The sequence below is a fragment of the Pseudoliparis swirei genome, chromosome 23, assembly GCF_029220125.1.
Source record: "Pseudoliparis swirei isolate HS2019 ecotype Mariana Trench chromosome 23, NWPU_hadal_v1, whole genome shotgun sequence".
In the NCBI taxonomy this organism is placed as follows: domain Eukaryota; kingdom Metazoa; phylum Chordata; class Actinopteri; order Perciformes; family Liparidae; genus Pseudoliparis; species Pseudoliparis swirei.
The window spans coordinates 21,610,896-21,631,383 of NC_079410.1; the positions used below are offsets into that span (position 1 = coordinate 21,610,896).

General features: G+C 43.2%; 1 long non-coding RNA gene across 2 annotated transcripts in view; it reads left to right on the forward strand.

Moving 5' to 3' along the window:
- LOC130189268 (uncharacterized) overlaps window positions 1-13,608 on the forward strand; it is a 130,445-nt gene extending 116,837 nt beyond the window's left edge. For both annotated transcript variants that reach the window (XR_008830736.1, XR_008830735.1), the window contains one exon: window positions 13,517-13,608. This is a non-coding gene — a long non-coding RNA (uncharacterized LOC130189268). The remainder of the gene's footprint in view (window positions 1-13,516) is intronic.
- Window positions 13,609-20,488: the final 6,880 nt, after the last annotated feature.

Sequence of the window (20,488 nt, forward strand, 5' to 3'; positions counted from 1 at the left end):
AGTGAAATAGCCGCTAACAAAGCTCCGCCGACTTTGGCAGTGGACAGTATCCCAGAGATTCTTCACAATAAAAGTCAGCTGTTATTTTGTTTTTAAAAAAGCTTTTATTTTCTCACAAGAGCCGACACAGTAATAGTCTCACGGTGATAATTATGAACACATTTGATTTCAGACACTTTGATAATAAGTGTGTATGAAGGTGTTTTTCAATTAAAATATAATAAATAACTTTAAAATGAGCTGCAGGATTAGCACTAACGTAACCTCGTGGAAAGGTGTGCTTCAACATTAAAGAGCTCTTAAAGGTGCAGTGTGTAGCATTGAGGAGGATCTTTATTATAACAGAGTTATTACATATGACATATTGTGTCTAAGATGAACTGTATCTCTACATGGAGTACTGGTCACCATGGTACGGCAACCCAGATGGGACAATCCCAAACCCTGGCTCTACAGACACTGGCTCTAATACACGCTTAGCACACGGAGAGGAGATTATTACCTTTTTACTTTTGTTTAGCCCGGAATCACAGAATATAAATGTGCCTTTTAATTTGGTTTAATGATCTCATGTTGAAAATCACAGTTTGCTAGTTGCACATTTTGTTAGAATCGGCCTCGGATTACAGGTCAGACTCCATCTTGGTCAAATTACAAACTCCCCTCAGAGGGCTTTACAGTCTGTACACATACACATCCCTGACCTTTGACCTTTGACCTCACATCGGATCAGAAGAAAGTCCCAAGAAATATAAAAAATACTTCGAGGTGTCGTGTAACAGACCCTATAACAGAAGATTTAATTCCAGACTTTGTTTACATCTTTCAAAGCACGGGGCTCCTAATTTAGTTTTTCACCTCCATCCGAATCATTTTTCACTCTGACGTCAAAAACACTGAATAAAATTAAAATAAAACTTTTAGCTAACAATAACAATGTGAAGTCCAATTAACGCGAAGGAAAAAAAGAACAAAAACACAGATGAAAACAGACACGTCGGGGACCGGTCCTCCCTCTGACTGGATGCTGTTGCCATGGAGACGGGGGGTGAACTTGACCCGGGCCTCCTCTCCTCGTTCTGATCAAAACAAGAGGAGGACAGGGGTCAAAACCTTCTTGTGATCGGAACAATACGTTAATGGGACGGAGGAAAAAGAGAGGAGGAAGAGAGGAGGAAGAGAAGATGAAGACGGAGGAAGAGGAGGAGGAGGAGGCAAGCAGGGTACACGGTCAGGTCAAATGCTGCGTTTTCGGGTGAATCTGAGTTCACATTACCATATAGCTCTGTGTGTGTGTGGGGGATGTGTGTGTGTGTGTGTGTGTGTGTGTGTGTGTGTGGGTATGTCTCGTCTCCACTGGGGCGGGTGACACCAAATTTGTAACCAAGCGACGCCAACAGATGGAGCTGCTATTGTTGCAGCTCACACACACATACACACCCACACACGTACACACACACACACACACACACTAAACTGCATGCGCAGGACTCATTATGAGAATAAAGTACACACACACCAAGACTGGCAACCTCCTGGGGTTCAAGTGTGTACTCACACAAACACACACACACACACACATACACACAACCTTGTACTTCTATGTTTGTGAGGACACAGTGTCATATTAACCTGGACCTCAAAACCAAAACCAAGTCCTCAAACAGGCCTCACTTTGAAGGGCTTCACAACTGGTCCTCACAAAGAGAGCTGTACAGGTCCGCACACACACACACACACACACACACACACACACACACACACACACACACACACACACACACAGATTGTTTCCCATCAATTGACTACCTGATAACAGTGTTTATGTGTACGTGTGTGTGAACAGAAATTGAACCCTTGAATGGTATTTAACTCTCTCTCTCTCTTTCTCTCTCTCTCTCTTCTATCTATCCTTCATCCAGCCTGTGTTGTTGCTTTTTGCCTTCATTGCACTCTCTCTTCCTTTTTTTGACACCTTAATTTGTTTTCATGTCTCTCTCTCTCTCTTTCTCTCTCTCTCTTTGTCTCTTTCTCTCTCATTTGCTCTCTCTCTCTCTCTCTCTTTCTCTCCATCTCTCTCAGCGGTAGATAAACTGGTTTCAGGTTCTTTGAGATCAGAGCGACATTAAGTGGGTGCACGACTGTGTGTGTGTGTGTGTGTGTGTGTGTTTGTCTGTGTTACATATTGACCTCTACTTTTGCAATAACTTTACACACTCTCACACACACACACACACACACACACTTACAGACAAACACAAACACACACACACACACACTCTCTCTCTCTCTCTCAGTGATGTGGTCCCTTTGGTAATAAACAGTATAATAAATGTTCACTATGATATAAAGTGCAATACTTTTGGATGGTAGAATAATATAATTATTGTGTTAAAGTTAATGACGATAATAACAGCGCATATTAAATCAAATGAAACATGTTCGTCACATGAAGGAAATGAAATGTATTCAAACCCTAAATCTCCTCAATTAATTATGGAAGACTTTGGGAAATCGAGTTAATAAAATAACAAAACAATATGAAATGATAATGAATAGCTCTCCTCCTGACGGACGGAGAGGAACAACAATAACGGCTCAGCAGTTAAAACAAAATATAAACATTAGGAATATAAAGCACATTATAATTGAACCAGACGTTGTAATTTCACAACTGTAAATGTATAAAAGAAATATTAATTATATTAATATTACTCATATAAGAATTTAACTACACTTTTAATATGAACAGACAAACAGTGAGAGACATCTTTTTTTAAAGTGACCATTCTCATTTTACAGAATCCAAATTTTTTAATTAAAATAATTATAATTCTGACTAACATGCCGATTAAAATATTTAATTTCCACCATTATTTCATTAGCACATAATATTCGATACATTTCATGTATCCTAAAGCTGCAAATTGTACAATAACAGCAATAGAACAAACACATGTTCTATGATGTCATATTAATAGCAATTTTATTTATAATAACATATCAATAATATTATATTTTCACAAAAACAGACATAAATGTACCCACATTTTAATCCAGAAAAATGACATAATTTTGTGCAAGAAAGCATTTAGATATTGATGTCAATATAATAAATGTTAAAATACAGTTTTCAATGTCATATTCTTATTTATAATATTCATAATTTATATTTACTGTATTGTAACTAGCTTCTATTTGAAAATTAAATAGACATGTATTATTATTTGTATTAATATGAAAAATATTTGTATTATTATAAATCTTTATTATTAATTGTATTGAATTCATGTTGTATTTAAATGTATTGCTTTAAATTAAATTTAAATAGATTATAACAGCATTATCTGGACAGTAGCATGTGGAAATCATAGTCTTGTATTTGTATTAAATATAATTAATATTAGTATTTGTATTTGTATTAAATATAATTAATATGAGTTTATTAGTATTGTTAGTTTATTATTACTATTATTATTATTGTTATTATTAATATACAAGCATTAATGTCTTTCTTATCTCTCTTTCGCATATTTAGTTTAGTATCAGACACGAATATCACATATTTATTGTATATTTTTATTTGATCCTCATCCAGTTAAAACTCTTTTCTTATTGTTACCAATTTTTATTTATTGGTATTTATTTATCATTGTTTAAAACAAACATTTTACTCATTCAGATCATTTGAAGCATCTTCGTGTTTCCAGATTCCTTAAAATCATCTTCAATAATTTTAGTTTTTTTCTTTCACACTTTTGCTGATGCAACGTCCTGCCGCAGTGCAGCAGCATTGTGTGTGTGTGTGTATATTTGTGTGTGTGTGTTCATTTTGGGGAGACAGGAGTGTTTTAACCTTTTTGTAGTTAAAACCACGCACACACACATACACACACATACATACTCACACAAACCTACACATACATATACATCCACACACACACATACACACACATACATACACACACAAACCTACACATACATACACATTCACACACACACATAAACACACTTACATACGCACACAAACTTACACATACATATACATCCACACACAAACATACACATACATACATACACAAACCTACACAGACATATACATACACACACAAACATACACATACATACATACACACACAACCTACACATATATATATACACACAAACCTACACACATATATATATACACACAAACATACACATACATATATACACAAACCTACACACATATATATACACACAAACCTACATAGATATACATACACACAAACCTACACACATATATATACACACAAACCTACACACATATATACACATACACACACATACATACACACAAACCTACATATATATATATACAAACCTACACACACATATATACACACAAACCTACACATATATATACACACACAAACCTACATACATATATATACACACAAACCTACACACATATATACATACATACACACATACACACATGTATACACACACACACATACACATACATACACACATACATACACACATATACATATATATACACACAAACCTACACACATATATATATACACACAAAAATACACACATACATGCACACACAACTACACATATATATATATACACACAAACCTACACATATATATATACACACAAACCTACACACATATACATACACACACACATACATACACACACAAACCTACACACACATACATACACACACAAACCTACACAGACATATACATACACACACAAACCTACACACACATACATACACACACAAACCTACACACACATACATACACACACAAACCTACACATACATATACATACACACACAAACATACACACACATACATACACACACAAACCTACACATACATATACATACACACACAAACATACACACACATACATACACACACAAACCTACACACACATACACACACAAACCTACACAGACATATACATACACACACAAACCTACACACACATATACATACACACACAAACATACACACACATACATACACACACATACACATAAATACACATACACACATAAATACACATACACACATAAATACACCCCTACACACACACACATACACACACACAGTGAACACGCTGTGAACCCCTGAACTGAACTTGAACTGGTAACTGGGTCATTGCGAGGGCAACAGGGGTCTCTCTCAGTGTGTGACCCCCACACACACACACACACACACAATGTGTTACCATTGTAACCAACACACACCTGTCCATGTGAGGAAGTGATAACTGCGTCCCGCATTATTGAAGGGAAGAATCGCCCCTGAACACAAATCCTCGGGATTCATTACGAACATCATTCATACTTTTCGTTTATATTTTTACACATTTTTAGATTCTGGCATTATTCAGAAATTATAATTTTTTCCAGTGAAGAGGAATATTTGAAGTATAGCATGTAAAGAACGTGTCGATGCACAGTTCAAATAACGCGGAGAAGATAATAAAGCACACCGGTGGATCACAGCTGCCACTTGTTCGCTCCCTTCGAGGAAGGAAGGATGCTTGATGTCTCCTTGATCTACTCCCTTAATGTTGCTTTAATGCAACATCAGCCTTACTGATTTAATAAAGCGTTTACTTATCTGGGCCCAGAGCTCCATTGTTCCCCTCGTGGAGGCTATCTGTTCTTCATCGCTTCTCTTCTTCCATGTATGTCACGATTCATTCTTCAAACGCCCACAAATAAATTAGGAGATTTGTTCCAGCTGTTAACAAAAGTCTCAAAAATGTAATATAGCCGAATATATTCATAATCTAGTCTTTGTTCCATTCTATTCCACCCCATTTCCTATATTTGCTTTTTTTTTCGGCACAAAAAAACACACACACATGCACACACACACATACACACGCACACACACACACAAACGCGGCGTTCATTTTTCTCTTCAAACAGGAAGTGATCAGTCATTGGCTGAGGGGAAGAGACGGTGAACTCCCTCAGAACTGTGACCCCCCCGTGACCTTTGGAAGAGGAGGAGGAGGAGGAGGAGAGGGGAGAAACAGGCAGAAGAGGAGGTGAAGAGATGGCGGGACAAAGAGACGGGAGGACAACAAAAATCACGAAAGAAGAAATTAAGAAAAGGGAATTTGGAAAAGAGAAGAGCGAGAAAAAGAAGGTGGAGAAAGGATGCGGCGGGGGGGGGGGGGGGGGCGAAGGAGGCGACGGAGTGATGATGGTCTGGAGGAGGACAATGTGAAAGTAAAAGGTTAAGACAAAGCCCACTACTCAAAGAGGGGGTTGGGGGGGGGGGGGTCGGAGAACAAAGGCGACGTCCTGCCGGCCGCGCCGACCGGCCACCAGGGGGCAGTGTTGAGACGAGCTTGGCGGGCGCCGAGGGAGAAAAACAGGGTTTTTCGCAGGGGCTAGTGGGAGGAGTTAGTGGGAGGAGCCTCGGAGCCCCCTCCTTCTCTAAGGAATGACGTAAATGTGAGATTACCAAAAAAACAAAAAAAACACACGGGCGATCCCATTGGTCGGCTCGTTTGGCATTCGCGTTTTGCGCGATGATGTCGTTTCGACGCGCGCGCAACCGCACGTTCCACGGCGACACACACACAATGCTGTCTAGCACACACACACACACAATCCTGTCACACACATGACGCATCTATGTAGAGCTATACAAATACACTCAACCGTATGCGCACACACAGACACACATTCAATACACAGGCTTTGCCTTTGTGTGTGTGTGTGTGATAGATGGAGAGAGAGAGTTGTTTTTATTACTTCTGTGATGGGTGCAGCCCATTAATGAGCGTCAGGTACGGTTGATGTGTGTTCATAACGTGTGTGTGTGTGTGTGTGGTTTCTACTGGCCTGCAGATCATACATCATACATGTAGTACATTGTATGTGAGAGACAACTTTTCCCTGACTGCCGCACCGTCGCCACGGCAACAACCTGAGCCAAACTGATCTCATTGTGAAAGGTCACCAAAAGGTTGCAACTCCCATTTTCTCACTAATCCACCTGGCACACACACACACACACACACACACGCCCGTGTGTCTGCTTGACACCTGGCCGGCCCTGTTTCCACCCCCTGAGCCGAGGGTGTGGTCACATGACTCAAAGGCTCGAGGGACGCGAGCTCATGAAGACTCTCTGCCCACCTTCAACCCGGAGATGAGGATCTGACCTCCGGGTCACGGGGGGGGGGGAGCGTCACAGTGAGGTCACAGTGAGGTCACAGTGAGGTCACAGTGAGGTCAGTGAGGTCACAGTGAGGTCACAGTGAGGTCACAGTGAGGTCAGTGAGGTCACAGTGAGGTCAGTGAGGTCACAGTGAGGTCACGGTCGCTGGCTCATCATTCCAGCAGTTGTTTTTGGGCAAAGTGAAGCATTTCATTTACTTTCTGGGAGTTATTAAAGTTATTAAAGTTCACACCAATTGAAGAAGTGGAATAAAACTGAAGAATCCGTCTTTGTATGTTTATTCTCATTCCAAAACACAACCAAATGCACGTGGTTCACTCTTCTCCCTGAGCGGTGAGCTCGGCGGTCCAGATGGCGGCGCGGGGAACCGGCTGGGATGTGTTTCAACATCTGTGCGCACCAATATCCCTGATAACCAGCGGATGGGCTTTAATCACCCGCTGCAGGGCCTTCCTGCCCAGTGCAATATTGACCTGTCATATATATATATGTGGTCCCCCCTCCCTCTCCCCACAGCTCGTTATGCCCACGGTGAAGCCAGAGAGCTCATTGAGCTGTGATCAGACATGTGTGTGAGTTTGAAACCCCAAAGAAAAGAAGACCAAGTCCACGTGAAGGTGGATTTTGGAGCAGGTCGTTAATGCGTCGACCGAAATGAGCGTGAAAAGCATCGGAGATGACCACGATGGACACCGACATCCATCAATGACATCCGATGAACGTGTCTGTATCGCCACAGGGCCGCGCTGACCCCGCGACCTTCAGGCTGGAGAAGGAGGATGCTGAAGGCTGAGATGGGTATGATGTGGAATGCATGGTGCTCAATGCTGGAGACTAACGGTGTTACAGATGTTTACTGTGTATTACTGGTACAGATGTTTACTGTGTATTACTGGTACAGATGTTTACTGTGTATACATATTACAGATGTTTACTGTGTATTACTGGTACAGATGTTTACTGTGTATTACTGGTACAGATGTTTACTGTGTATTACTGGTACAGATGTTTACTGTGTATTACTGGTACAGACGTTTACTGTGTATACATATTACAGATGTTTACTGTGTATACATATTACAGATGTTTACTGTGTATTACTGGTACAGACGTTTACTGTGTATACATATTACAGATGTTTACTGTGTATACATATTACAGATGTTTACTGTGTATTACTGGTACAGATGTTTACTGTGTATACATATTACAGATGTTTACTGTGTATTACTGGTACAGATGTTTACTGTGTATACATATTACAGATGTTTACTGTGTATTACTGGTACAGACGTTTACTGTGTATTACTGGTACAGATGTTTACTGTGTATAAATAGTACAGATGTTGACTGTATATTACTGTTACAGATGTTTACGTATATTACTGTTACAGATGTTTACGTATATTACTGTTACATACGTTTACTGCATATTACTGGTACAGACGTTAACTGTCTCTAAATATTACAGATGTTTACTGTATATTACTGTTACAGACATTTACTGTATTTTACTGTAACAGATGTTAACTTTAGATTGCTGTTAGAGATGTTTACTGTATTTTGTTGTGATACAGAGGTGTTACTCAACTATATCTATCGATAAAACCAGAGGAGACCAACCAACTCGGTAAAATTCAAGCATGTCTTAAAGACATAAAATCATGGATGACCTGCAACTTCTTGATGTTAAACTCAGACAAAACCGAAGTAATTTTAATCGGCCCTGAGCACCTCAGAGATCAATTATCTCGTGATGTGGTTTCTGTAGACGGCATTGCCCTGGCATCCAACCCCACTGTAAAGAATATTGGCGTTATCTTTGATCGGGACTTGTCCTTTAACTCCCACGTAAAGCAAATCTCAAGGACTGCATTATTTCATCTACGTAATATTTCAAAAATCAGGCACATCTTGTCTCAAAAAGATGCAGAAAAATTGGTTCACGCGTTCGTTACTTCGAGACTGGATTACTGCAACTCCTTATTATCAGGCTGCTCTATAAGTCTCTTAGGTCCCTCCAGTTGATCCAGAATGCTGCAGCTCGTGTTCTCACTAAAACAAAGAAAAGAGATCACATCACTCCTGCACTAGCTGCTCTGCACTGGCTCCCAGTAAAATCAAGAATCACTTTTAAAATTCTTCTCTTAACCTACAAAGCCTTGATTGGTGATGCTCCATCATATCTTAAGGAGCTTGTAGTACCATATTGCCCCACTAGAGAGCTACGCTCACTAAATGCGGGACTACTTGTAGTTCCTAGAGTCTTAAAAAGTAGAATGGGAGCCAGAGCCTTTAGTTATCAAGCTCCTCTTTTATGGAACCAGCTTCACCTTCAGTCCGGGAGGCAGACACAGTCACCTCGTTTAAGAGTAGACTGAAGACTTTCCTCTTTGACAGAGCTTATAGTTAGGGCTGAATCAGGTTCACCTGGTCCAGCCCCTTGATATGCTGCTATAGGCTTATAGCTGCTGGGGGACGTTTAGGATGCACTGAGTACCTATCTCCTCTTTTTTCTCTCCTTAGGGATGAATTTTCATCTCTCAATCACACGTTACTAACTCTGCTTTCTCCCCGGAGTCCTTTTGACTTCACGTCTCATGGGGTCATCGGACCCTATGAGACGGCATAGATCCTATCCGCCTGATGGATCATCGAGGTCTGGGTCGTGGAATTCCTGCTCCTGACTACGCCACTGTCCTGTTGAGACTCCGCCCACTGTTGAGACTCCGCCCACTCCTCCTCCACACCGCCATCTGCCTGATGGATCGTGGAGGCCTTCATCGTGGAATGAGCCTACTATGAACTATTCATACACTCTGTCATATTCATTGAATGTATTTAAACTCTAAATCTGTCCTTCTGTACACATTACATCTTTTGTTCATCTGGTCACATGACATCTATTGTTCATCTGGTCACATGACATCTATTGTTCATCTGGTCACATTACATCTATTGTTCTGTCCATCCTGGAGAGGGATCCTCCTCTGTTGCTCTCCTGAAGGTTTCTTCCCTTTTTTTCCCCCTGAAGGATTATTTGGGAGTTTTTCCTGATCCGATGTGAGGTCAAAGGTCAGGGATGTCTATGTGTACAGATTGTAAAGCACTCCGAGACAAATTTGTAATTTGTGAAATTGGGCTATACAAATAAACTGAATTGAATTGAATTGAGGTTAACTCTATTTAGCTGTGAAAGACATTTACTGTATTTTACTGTAACAGACGTTAACTTTAGATTGCTGTTAGAGATGTTTACTGTATTTTGTTGTGTTACAGAGGTTAACTCTATTTAGCTGTTAAAGACATTTACTGTATTTTGCTGCCTAAAATATGTCTTAAAATCAAACTAGAGTCACTGGGAATAACAGGATCACACGGCCGCACCAAACACCACTCAACGATACAGTTATATCATTTCATTTTTAATAAAGGCTGGTAGATGAGCTGGTCCACTGCCTTCTTGTTGTGTACCAATGGTTAGTCATACTGCAGATACTGTGGAATGTTCTGAGCAGCGGGTGAATCCACATCACGTGTTTCTGGCGTCAGGACGAAGGAAAATGAAGCGTGTGTTCTCGGTGAAGAAGGAAACATGTCACTGACGTGTTGTTAATTGTTTAACGGGCAACAATGGAGCTCGATGACACAGAGGAAGAAGATAGATCCGGCTTCGACAAACACACACAATACATGTGAGGAGACGCATGAGGCGAGACTTAAAGGAACAGTGTGCATCATTTAGGGGGACTTATTGCCACAAATATATCATATTAATTACAAAAAAATCTTTAAAGTGTAATCAGGGTAAACAAAACATGAATTAGCTGCTAGCTGTGTTAGCTGTGTTAGCTGCATTAGCTGCGTTAGTGTAGTAGCTGCATTAGCTGCATTAGCTGTAGTAGCTGCATTAGCTGCATTAGCTGCATTAGTGTAGTAGCTGCATTAGCTGCATTAGCTGATTTAGCTGCATTAGCTGCGTTAGCTGCATTAGCTGATTTAGCTGCATTAGCTGTGTTAGCTGCGTTAGCTGTGTTAGCTGTAGTAGCTGCATTAGCTTAGCTGCATTAGCTGCGTTAGCTGCATTAGCTGCGTTAGCTGCATTAGCTGTAGTAGCTGTAGTAGCTGTGTTAGCTGTAGTAGCTGTGTTAGCTGCGTTAGCTGCATTAGCTGCTTTAGCTGCTTTAACTGCATTAGCTGCATTAGCTGTGTTAGCTGCGTTAGCTAAGTTAGCTAAGTTAGCTGCATTAGCTGATTTAGCTGCATTAGCTGCATTAGCTGTATTAGCTGTAGTAGCTGTGTTAGCTGTAGTAGCTGTGTTAGCTGCGTTAGCTGCATTAGCTGCATTAGCTGTGTTAGCTGCGTTAGCTAAGTTAGCTAAGTTAGCTGCATTAGCTGATTTGGCTGCATTAGCTGCGTTAGCTAAGTTAGCTAAATTAGCTGTTAGGGAGGTTAGCTTTTTAGCGTTAGCCGCGTTAGCTGCATTAGCTGCTTAGCACGCGCGTTCATAAATATTACGGGGAACATTGGCTGGCGTCATGCTTTAGGCAACGCATTAGTCTGCGTGAACACGCTGCAGAGCTGGCTGCCGGAGTCTTGGTGAAACGACGAAAAGGTCAGAGGTCAAAGGTCACAGCAAACCACCCCGTGATAAAGATTGAAGGAACCAGTCGCAGTGAGGTTGGACCTGTGCCTCCCTTAATGGACGCTGTTCCCCACAGCTGGTACTGAGGCAGGCGGGCTCTGTTTGACGGAAACATGGCTGACCCCGCTGGTGCCGGATCGAGTCATATGCCCAACCGAGTCCTTCTCTGTTTTCCGTGCAGACAGAACGGAAGAGTCTGGTAAATCTAAGGGTGGAGGGGTTTGCTTCATGACTAACAACAAATGGTGAAGACATTAAGACTCTTTCGTTCCTGGAACCTGGAACATCTGACGATCTGCGTCCATTCTACCTTCCCGGGAGTTTCGGTCATCACCACAGCCGCTCACATACAAGCGGACAGCGACGTAGCACTAACGGACCTACATGATGTGTTATGTCGGCATCAGAACAAGTATCGACGCGGCTGTGGTGGTGGCTGGGGACTTTAATAGGGCGAACCTAAAAAAGTCATGCCGAACTTTCACCAGCACATTACGGTGCTACCAGAGGAAAGAACGGACCACTGCTATCGCGCCATTCAAGAGAGGCTACAAGGCTGTCTCTCTCCTCCGTTAAATCGGACCATGCCGCCATTTTTCTGCTTCGACGGCAAAAGATCGCGAAGCGGTAGTAGTGGCGAGAACGTAAAGCGGTGGTCTGACCAATCAGAGGCTGAGCTCGCTCGCGTGTCGTCGACTGGGACATGATCAATCCAGTTCCAGTGGCGCCAGCGTTTATGGAAGTAGCAATGAGCCTCATACGCCGGACACCATCGTCCCCACGGTAAAAAGTTAGGTCTTTCTAACCAAAAGCCGTGGGTTGATAGATCCATCCGTGAAGCTGTGAGCCTCGTGCTGCCATAACTCCGGTCTTGTATCCGGCAACATGGACGAGTACAAGGCAGCGGTCTATGGACTGAGGAGGGCGGTGAAGGCCAAGAGGAGTACCCGAGACAGAGTGGAATCACAGATGGAGCAGCGACACCAGGCGCCTATGGCAGGGCTACGGACTATCACAGACTACCAGAGCAGACCCGCAATGGTGAGTGCCGGCGCATCCCTAGCGGACGACCTGAACTCATTTTATGCACGGTTTGAGGCTAGCAACAACAGCGCGGCTAACAACAACACCAAGTTAAGCGAGGTGAGTTCTACCGCTGGGGATGAACACACACCTCTGTGACAGCACAGTGTGAGGAGGGCTCTGTTGAGGGTGAACACCAGAAAGTTGCAGGTCCAGATGGCATATCTGGGCGAGTACTGAAGACCTGTGCTAACCAGCTAGCTCCAGTGTTCACCACAATATTCAACCTCTCCTGGCTGAGTCCGTGGTCCCGCCTGCTTCAAGAGATCCACTATTGTCCCTGTGCCCAAGAATGCTTCTCCAGCATGTATGAATGACTACCGACGGTGGCCCTCACCTCGGTGGTCATGAGAAATGCTTTGAGAGGATGATAAAGGACTACATCTGCGCCTTCCTCCCTTCCTCCATGGACCCGGCTGCAGTTTGCTTATCGCCCAAACAGATCCACGGATGATGCTGTCTCCCAGGTACTGCACACCACACTCTCTCATCTGGACAGCCAGAGGGTGGGCTATGTGAGACTGCTGTTCATTGATTATAGTTCAGCTTTCAACACCATAGTCCCCTCCAGACTGGCCGGCAAGCTGATTGAGCTGGGACTGAACACCCCCCTGTGTGCTTGGATCCTGGACTTCCTGACCGCCAGGCCACAGGTGGTCAGGGTGGGCAGACCACCTCAAATCCTCACCCTGAACACAGGATCCCCTCAGGGTTGCGTCCTCAGCCCCTTGTACTCCTGTACACACATGACTGTGTGGCCAGGTTCAGCTCAACACCATCATCAAGTTTGCGGATGACACAATGGTGGGCCTGATCTCCACAACGACGAAGGCCTACCTGGAGGAAGTTGCTGATCTGTCACTCTGGTGCCAGGACAACAGCCTCACTGCGAATGTCACCAAAACTAAGGGAGCTGATTGTGGACTTTAGGAGGTACAACAACAGGGACGTACCACCACTGGGGATTAACGGGACTACTGTGGAGAGGGGGTGAGCGGGTATAAATATTCTGGGAGTCCACATCACCGAGGATCTGACATGGTCAAGAACACAGACACTCTGGTGAGAAAGGCAAGGCAGCGCCTCTACCACCTCAGGCAGCTTGAGGAAATTTAAAGTTTCCCAGAGGATCCTTCAGTCCTTCTACTCTGAGTTGTGAGCGCCCTGACAGGAAGCATCACAGCCTGGTTTGGCAACTGCTCCGCTCTCAGGACAGGAAGGCTCTCATCACTGAATCATATTTTTTGCTCAAATATTGGAAATGTGTAATTTTTTTAATAACAGCGCCAGAGGGAAAAAGAGAGAGACATAGAGAGTGGAGGGGAAGGACATGCATCACCAAGAAGGAGTGGGAAAACGAAGGAGAGGAGGAGGAGGAGAAGAAGAAGTAGGTAAACCCTTGGTCCCATTCACCTGTCAATCACACGCAAACTCATGCACACAAAAGCACACACACACACACAGATCATGGTTAAGTCAACAGCACCACACCCAATTCCAAAGCTGTGAGTCATGAGCACCACCACCTCCACCACCCCTGGGAAACTATCGCATAACCATGACGATAGCTCTCACCTACATGAAAACTAGTGGACAACAAATTCTCAAGTACCGAGATTAAACGGCCTAACGAGGCAGGCGGCTGTGAAAACACAGCCAGCGCATCCACACACACATCCTCAGCTGGTCCTGCCCACCTTCAGCTCCGGGACTCCTGATTGGCTGCGTGGACAGAGAAGGCGACCAATCGGGAGGCAGCGAGCAAGAGCTGTGATGTGCTGCAGCGAAGTACCTCTGGTTGACCTGAGGGGGGCAGTGCAGCGTGACAGACTGTGCAGAAGGGCTGCCTGTCTGTGTGTGTGTGTGTAGGTGTGTGTGTAGGTGTGTGTGTGTGTGTGTGTCTAAGTACATAACTCTTTCCATTGCCACTGGTGGGATTTTTGGAGGAATCCATTTATCTCATTCCTCTGTCTCAAGTCTGAGAGATCCGATCAAGATACAATTTATGTTCAGACGCACACACACACACACACACACACACACACAGCCACCCAGCCACTAGGGGCTGTGTGGTCCAGCGTTGTGAGTGATCTCAGTGACGACGACGAGCCCTCTGGCCATTGCAGGATGATACATGGAACAGGAAAGAATCATATTTCCGCTACACAAGAGCGCCATCATGTCAGCGTCTCGTTTCTCGTGAAATACGGCACAGTTTTTCAGCCTCCGGGTCTGAACCTCTCAACACATGTTACAACTCTAAAGGAGGACATCAGGTAGTCTGCAAGGGTGGGGGTGGGGGTGGGGGGGGGGGGGCATTGCTTCATTTCACGAAGGAGGTTAAAAAAGGATGAGAAGCTTCGGTGTGTGCTGTAATTCATATTTTTACGTTAGCGTAACTACAGACATCACTCGTGTGGAAAAGTGCAAACCAGTGACGACAGGGACAGAACCCGTTCCGATGTGTGTAACAGCTCCGTCATCGATAAGTATACACTTCAGTTTACATACTGATTTATTTATATTTTTGTTTTCATTGATTCTTGTTCAGTTTTTACATTTATTAATCCTTTTTCCTAAAAAAGCAAGGTTACGGACGGTAATCAAACGAACACGTGAAACACTTCACTTTGAAGGCAGCGACGAGGTCCTTCGTTCCGTCACGGTTAGAAGTGGCAGAAAGCAGCATTTGTACGAGACGGCTTTCAACTAACTCCAATGTAAGAAAAGGAAGTAGAAGACTCCATTTGTGCATAAACACATCCAATTAAATTCATTTTATTTTTATATAGCCCAATATCACAAATGTACCAATTTGCCTGAGAGGGCTTTACAGTCTGTCCACATACGACATCCCTGACCTTTGACCTCACATCGGATCAGGAACAACTCCCAAGAAATAGAAGAAAAAAACGTACAGGGGGGAAAACGTGAAGAACCCTTCAGGAGAGCAACAGAGGAGGATCCCTCTCCAGGATGGACAGAAGAATAGATGTCATGTGACCAGAAGGAATCATTACAGTTACATAAACATTCAATGAATATGACAGAGTGTATGAATAGTTGGTAGTAGGCATGGACCACGATCCAATTCAATTCAATTCAATTCAGTTTATTTGTATAGCCCAATTTCACAAATTACAAATTTGTCTCGGAGTGCTTTACAATCTGTACACATAGACATCCCTGCCCCAAAACCTCACATCGGACCAGGAAAAACTCCCAAATAACCCTTCAGGGGGAAAAAAAGGGAAGAAACCTGGAGGAGAGCAACAGAGGAGGATCCCTCTCCAGGATGGACAGATGCAATAGATGTAATGTGTACAGAAGGACAGATTTAGAGTTAAATACATTCAATGAATATGACAGAGTGTATGAATAGTTCATAGTAGGCATATTCCACGATGGAACCTCCATTTAACCGATCCATCAGGCAGATGGCGGGGGGGAGGAGGGAGGCGGAGTCTCAACAGTGGGCGAGTCTCAACAGGACAGTGGCGGTCAGGAGCAGGAATTCCACGACAGACCTCAATGATCCATCAGGCAGATAGGATCTATGTCGAAATCATAGGGTCCGATGACCCCATGAGGCGTGAAGTCAAGGACCCGGGAGAAAGCAAGAGTTAGTAGCGGTGATTGACAGATGAAAATTCATCCTTAAGGAAGAGAAAAAAGAGGATAGGTACTCAGTGCATCCTAAACGTCCCCCGGCAGCTATAAGCCTATAGCAGCATATCAAGGGGCTGGACCAGGGCAAACCTGATTCAGCCCTAACTATAAACTCTGTCAAGGAAGGTCTTAAGTCTACTCTTAAACGAGGTGACTGTGTCTGCCTCCCCGGACTGAAATTGGAAGGTTCCATAAAAGGGAGCTTGATAACTAAAGGCTCTGGCTCCCATTCTACTTTTTAAGACTCTAGGAACTACAAGTAGTCTCCGCAGTTAGTGAGCGTTGCACTCTAGTGGGGCAATATGGTACTACAAGCTCCTTAAGATATGATGGAGCATCACCAATCAAGGCTTTGTAGGTTAAGAGAAGAATTTTAAAAGTGATTCTTGAGTTTTACTGGGAGCCAGTGGAGCAACTAGTGCAGGAGTATGTGATCTCTTTTCTTAGTTTTAGGTGGAGAACACCCTGAGCTGCAGCATTCTGGATCAACTGGAGGACCTAAGAGATTTATTAGAGCAGCCTGATAATAAGGTTGCAGTAATCCAGTCTCGAAGTATGACGCGTGAACCAATTTTTCTGCATCTTTTGAGACAAGATGTGCCTGATTTTGAAATATTACGTAGATGAAAGAATGCAGTCCTTGAGATTTGCTTTACGTGGGAGTTAAAGGACAAGTCGATCAAAGATAACGCCAAGATTCTTTACAGTGGTGTTGGATGCCAGGCAATGCCGTCTACAGAATCCACATCACCAGATAATTGATCTCTGAGGTGCTCAGGGCCGATTAAAAGTTACTTCGGTTTGTCTGAGTTTAACATCAAGAAATTGCAGGTCATCCATGTTTTATGTCTTTAAGACATGCTTGAATTTTACCGAGTTGGTTGCTCTCCTCTGGTTTTATCGATAAATATAGTTGAGTATCATCTGCATAACAATGAAAGTTATGGAGTGTTTCCTGATAATATTGCCCAAAGGAAGCATGTATAAGGTAAATAAAATTGGTCCAAGCACAGAACCTTGTGGAACTCCGTGATTAACGTTAGTGGTTATCGAGGCATCATCGTTTACAAATACAAACTGAGATCGATCTGATAAATAGGATTTAAACCAAATTAGTGCCGTGCCTAATCTATTAATCGACTGCTCCAGTCTCTGTAACAGGATGTCATGGTCAATGGTGTCGAATGCAGCACTAAGGTCTAACAAGACCAGGACAGAGAGGAGTCCTTTATCTGCTGCCATTAAGAGGTCATTTGTAATTTCACCAGTGCCGTCTCGGTGCTGTGGTGTTTCTAAATCTGATTGAAATTTCTCAAATAAACTATTATGATGTAGAAAGTCGCACTTTAACTGATTCGACCACTTTCTCAAGGATCTTGGAGAGGAAGGAGGTTAGGAGATCGTCTGTAGTTAGCCAACACCTCTGGATCCAGGTGGGCTTCTTCAGGAGAGGTTAAACGGAATAACAGCCACTTTGAAGGAGTGTGGTATGGCCTGTTAGCAGAGACACATTGATAATATCTAATAGAGAGCCGCTTAATTAAAGGCAAAACGTGCTTTAAGCAGCCTCGTCGGGATGGGGTCAAGAGACAGGTAGACGTGTTCAAGTAGAAACCGTTGAAGATAATTGGTCACGGTTGATGGGAGAAAAGATAAACATTTTGATTAGTTTGATAGTTAGCTACTAGCTACTGAATGTACACTGAACACACACGCTGCTTGACTTTTGTGTTGGTTGTAACGGAGAATAAAGGTTTACGGGAACAGTGTTGTGATGCGGCAGCTCTCTTTGACACCGTTACTTAGTTAGCTAATGCTAGTAGAGCATTAAACTAAGCTAGTTTAATAGTTAGCTACAGGATCAACATTTTGATTAGTTTGATAGTTAGCTACTAGCTACTGAAGTGAGCTCAGCTTCCTACCGCAGATGTTACGTTACCTAGTTAGCTAACGCTAGCAGACCACTAACCTACGCTAGTTTAATAGTTAGCTTCGAGGATAAACATTTTGATTCGTTTGATAGTTAGCTACTAGGATAAACGTGTTTATTAGTTAGCGACTAGCTATTGAATGTACACTAACTACACACGCTGCTTTACTTGTGTGTTTGTTGTAACGTAGAATAAAGGCTGAGTTTTACGGGAACAGTGTTGCGATGCGATGTTTCTCTTTGACACCGTGATCTGTAGCTTCAGCTTCTCTCTTTATGTTTTTGAATATTTATTTTCTTCTTCTGCTGGATCTGTTTGACATTATGGATACATCCTTCAAACACAAATTGGTGTCCCGTATGTATTTATGCTTCTCTCTGAAATCTCCCAAATTAAAAATATGTGAGGATCTCTCTTCAGGGCGTGTGGTTCGCGACACTGTGGGCTCCATGCTAAGTGGCTAACGACGATGCTATGTCGTGCTCCAATCCCCACATATCTTCTGAAGGATCAACATTTTGATCTTGATTTTATCACAATAATATTATATATTTGACTTATTCTTCAAATATAAATTATACCTATTTAATTTGTGTAATTATTATAACTTAGATGTTGCATTGACCCTAACATCGCTTAATGGTGAATATAAGAGAACGGTTTTTTTTCTCACATCACTGAATCATATTTTTTTTGCTCAAATATTGGAAATGTACTTAATTTTTTTTAATAACAGCGCCAGAGGGAAAAAGAGAGAGACATAGAGAGTGGAGGGGAAGGACATGCATCACCAAGAAGGAGTGGGAAAATGAAGGAGAGGAGGAGGAGGAGAAGAACAAGTAGGTAAACACTTGGTCCCATTCACCTGTCAATCACACGCAAACTCATGCACACAAAAGCACACACACACACACACACACACACACACACACACACACACACACAGATCATGGTTAAGTCAACAGCACCACACCCAATTCCAAAGCTGTGAGTCATGAGCACCACCACCTCCACCACCCCTGGGAAACTATCGCATAACCATGACGATAGCTCTCACCTACATGAAAACTAGTGGACAACAAATTCTCAAGTACCGAGATTAAACCGGCCACAACGAGGCAGGCGGCTGTGAAAACACAGCCAACGCATCCACACACATCCCTCAGCTGGTCCCGCCCACCTTCAGCTCCGGGGACTCCTGATTGGCTGCGTGGACAGAGAAGGGCGACCAATCGGGAGGCAGCGTACGGAGCAAGGCTGTGATGTGCTGCACCGAAGTACCTCTGGTTGACCTGAGGGGGGCAGTGCAGCGTGACAGACTGTGCTGAAGGGCTGCCTGTCTGTGTGTGTGTGTGTGTGTAGGTGTGTGTGTAGGTGTGTGTGTGTGTCTAAGTACATAACTCTTTCCATTGCCACTGGTGGGATTTTTGGAGGAATCCATTTATCTCATTCCTCTGTCTCAAGTCTGAGAGATCCGATCAAGATACAATTTATGTTCAGACGCACACACACACACACACACACACACACACACACACACACACACACACACACACACACACACACACAGCCACCCAGCCACTAGGGGCTGTGTGGTCCAGCGTTGTGAGTGATCTCAGTGACGACGACGAGCCCTCTGGCCGTTGCAGGATGATACATGGAACAGGAAAGAATCATATTTCCGCTACACAAGAGCGCCATCATGTCAGCGTCTCGTTTCTCGTGAAATACGGCACAGTTTTCAGCCTCCGGGTCTGAACCTCTCAACACATGTTACAACTCTAAAGGAGGACATCAGGTAGTCTGCAAGGGTGGGGGTGGGGGGGGGGGCATTGCTTCATTTCACGAAGGAGGTTAAAAAAGGATGAGAAGCTTCGGTGTGTGCTGTAATTCATATTTTTACGTTAGCGTAACTACAGACATCACTCGTGTGGAAAAGTGCA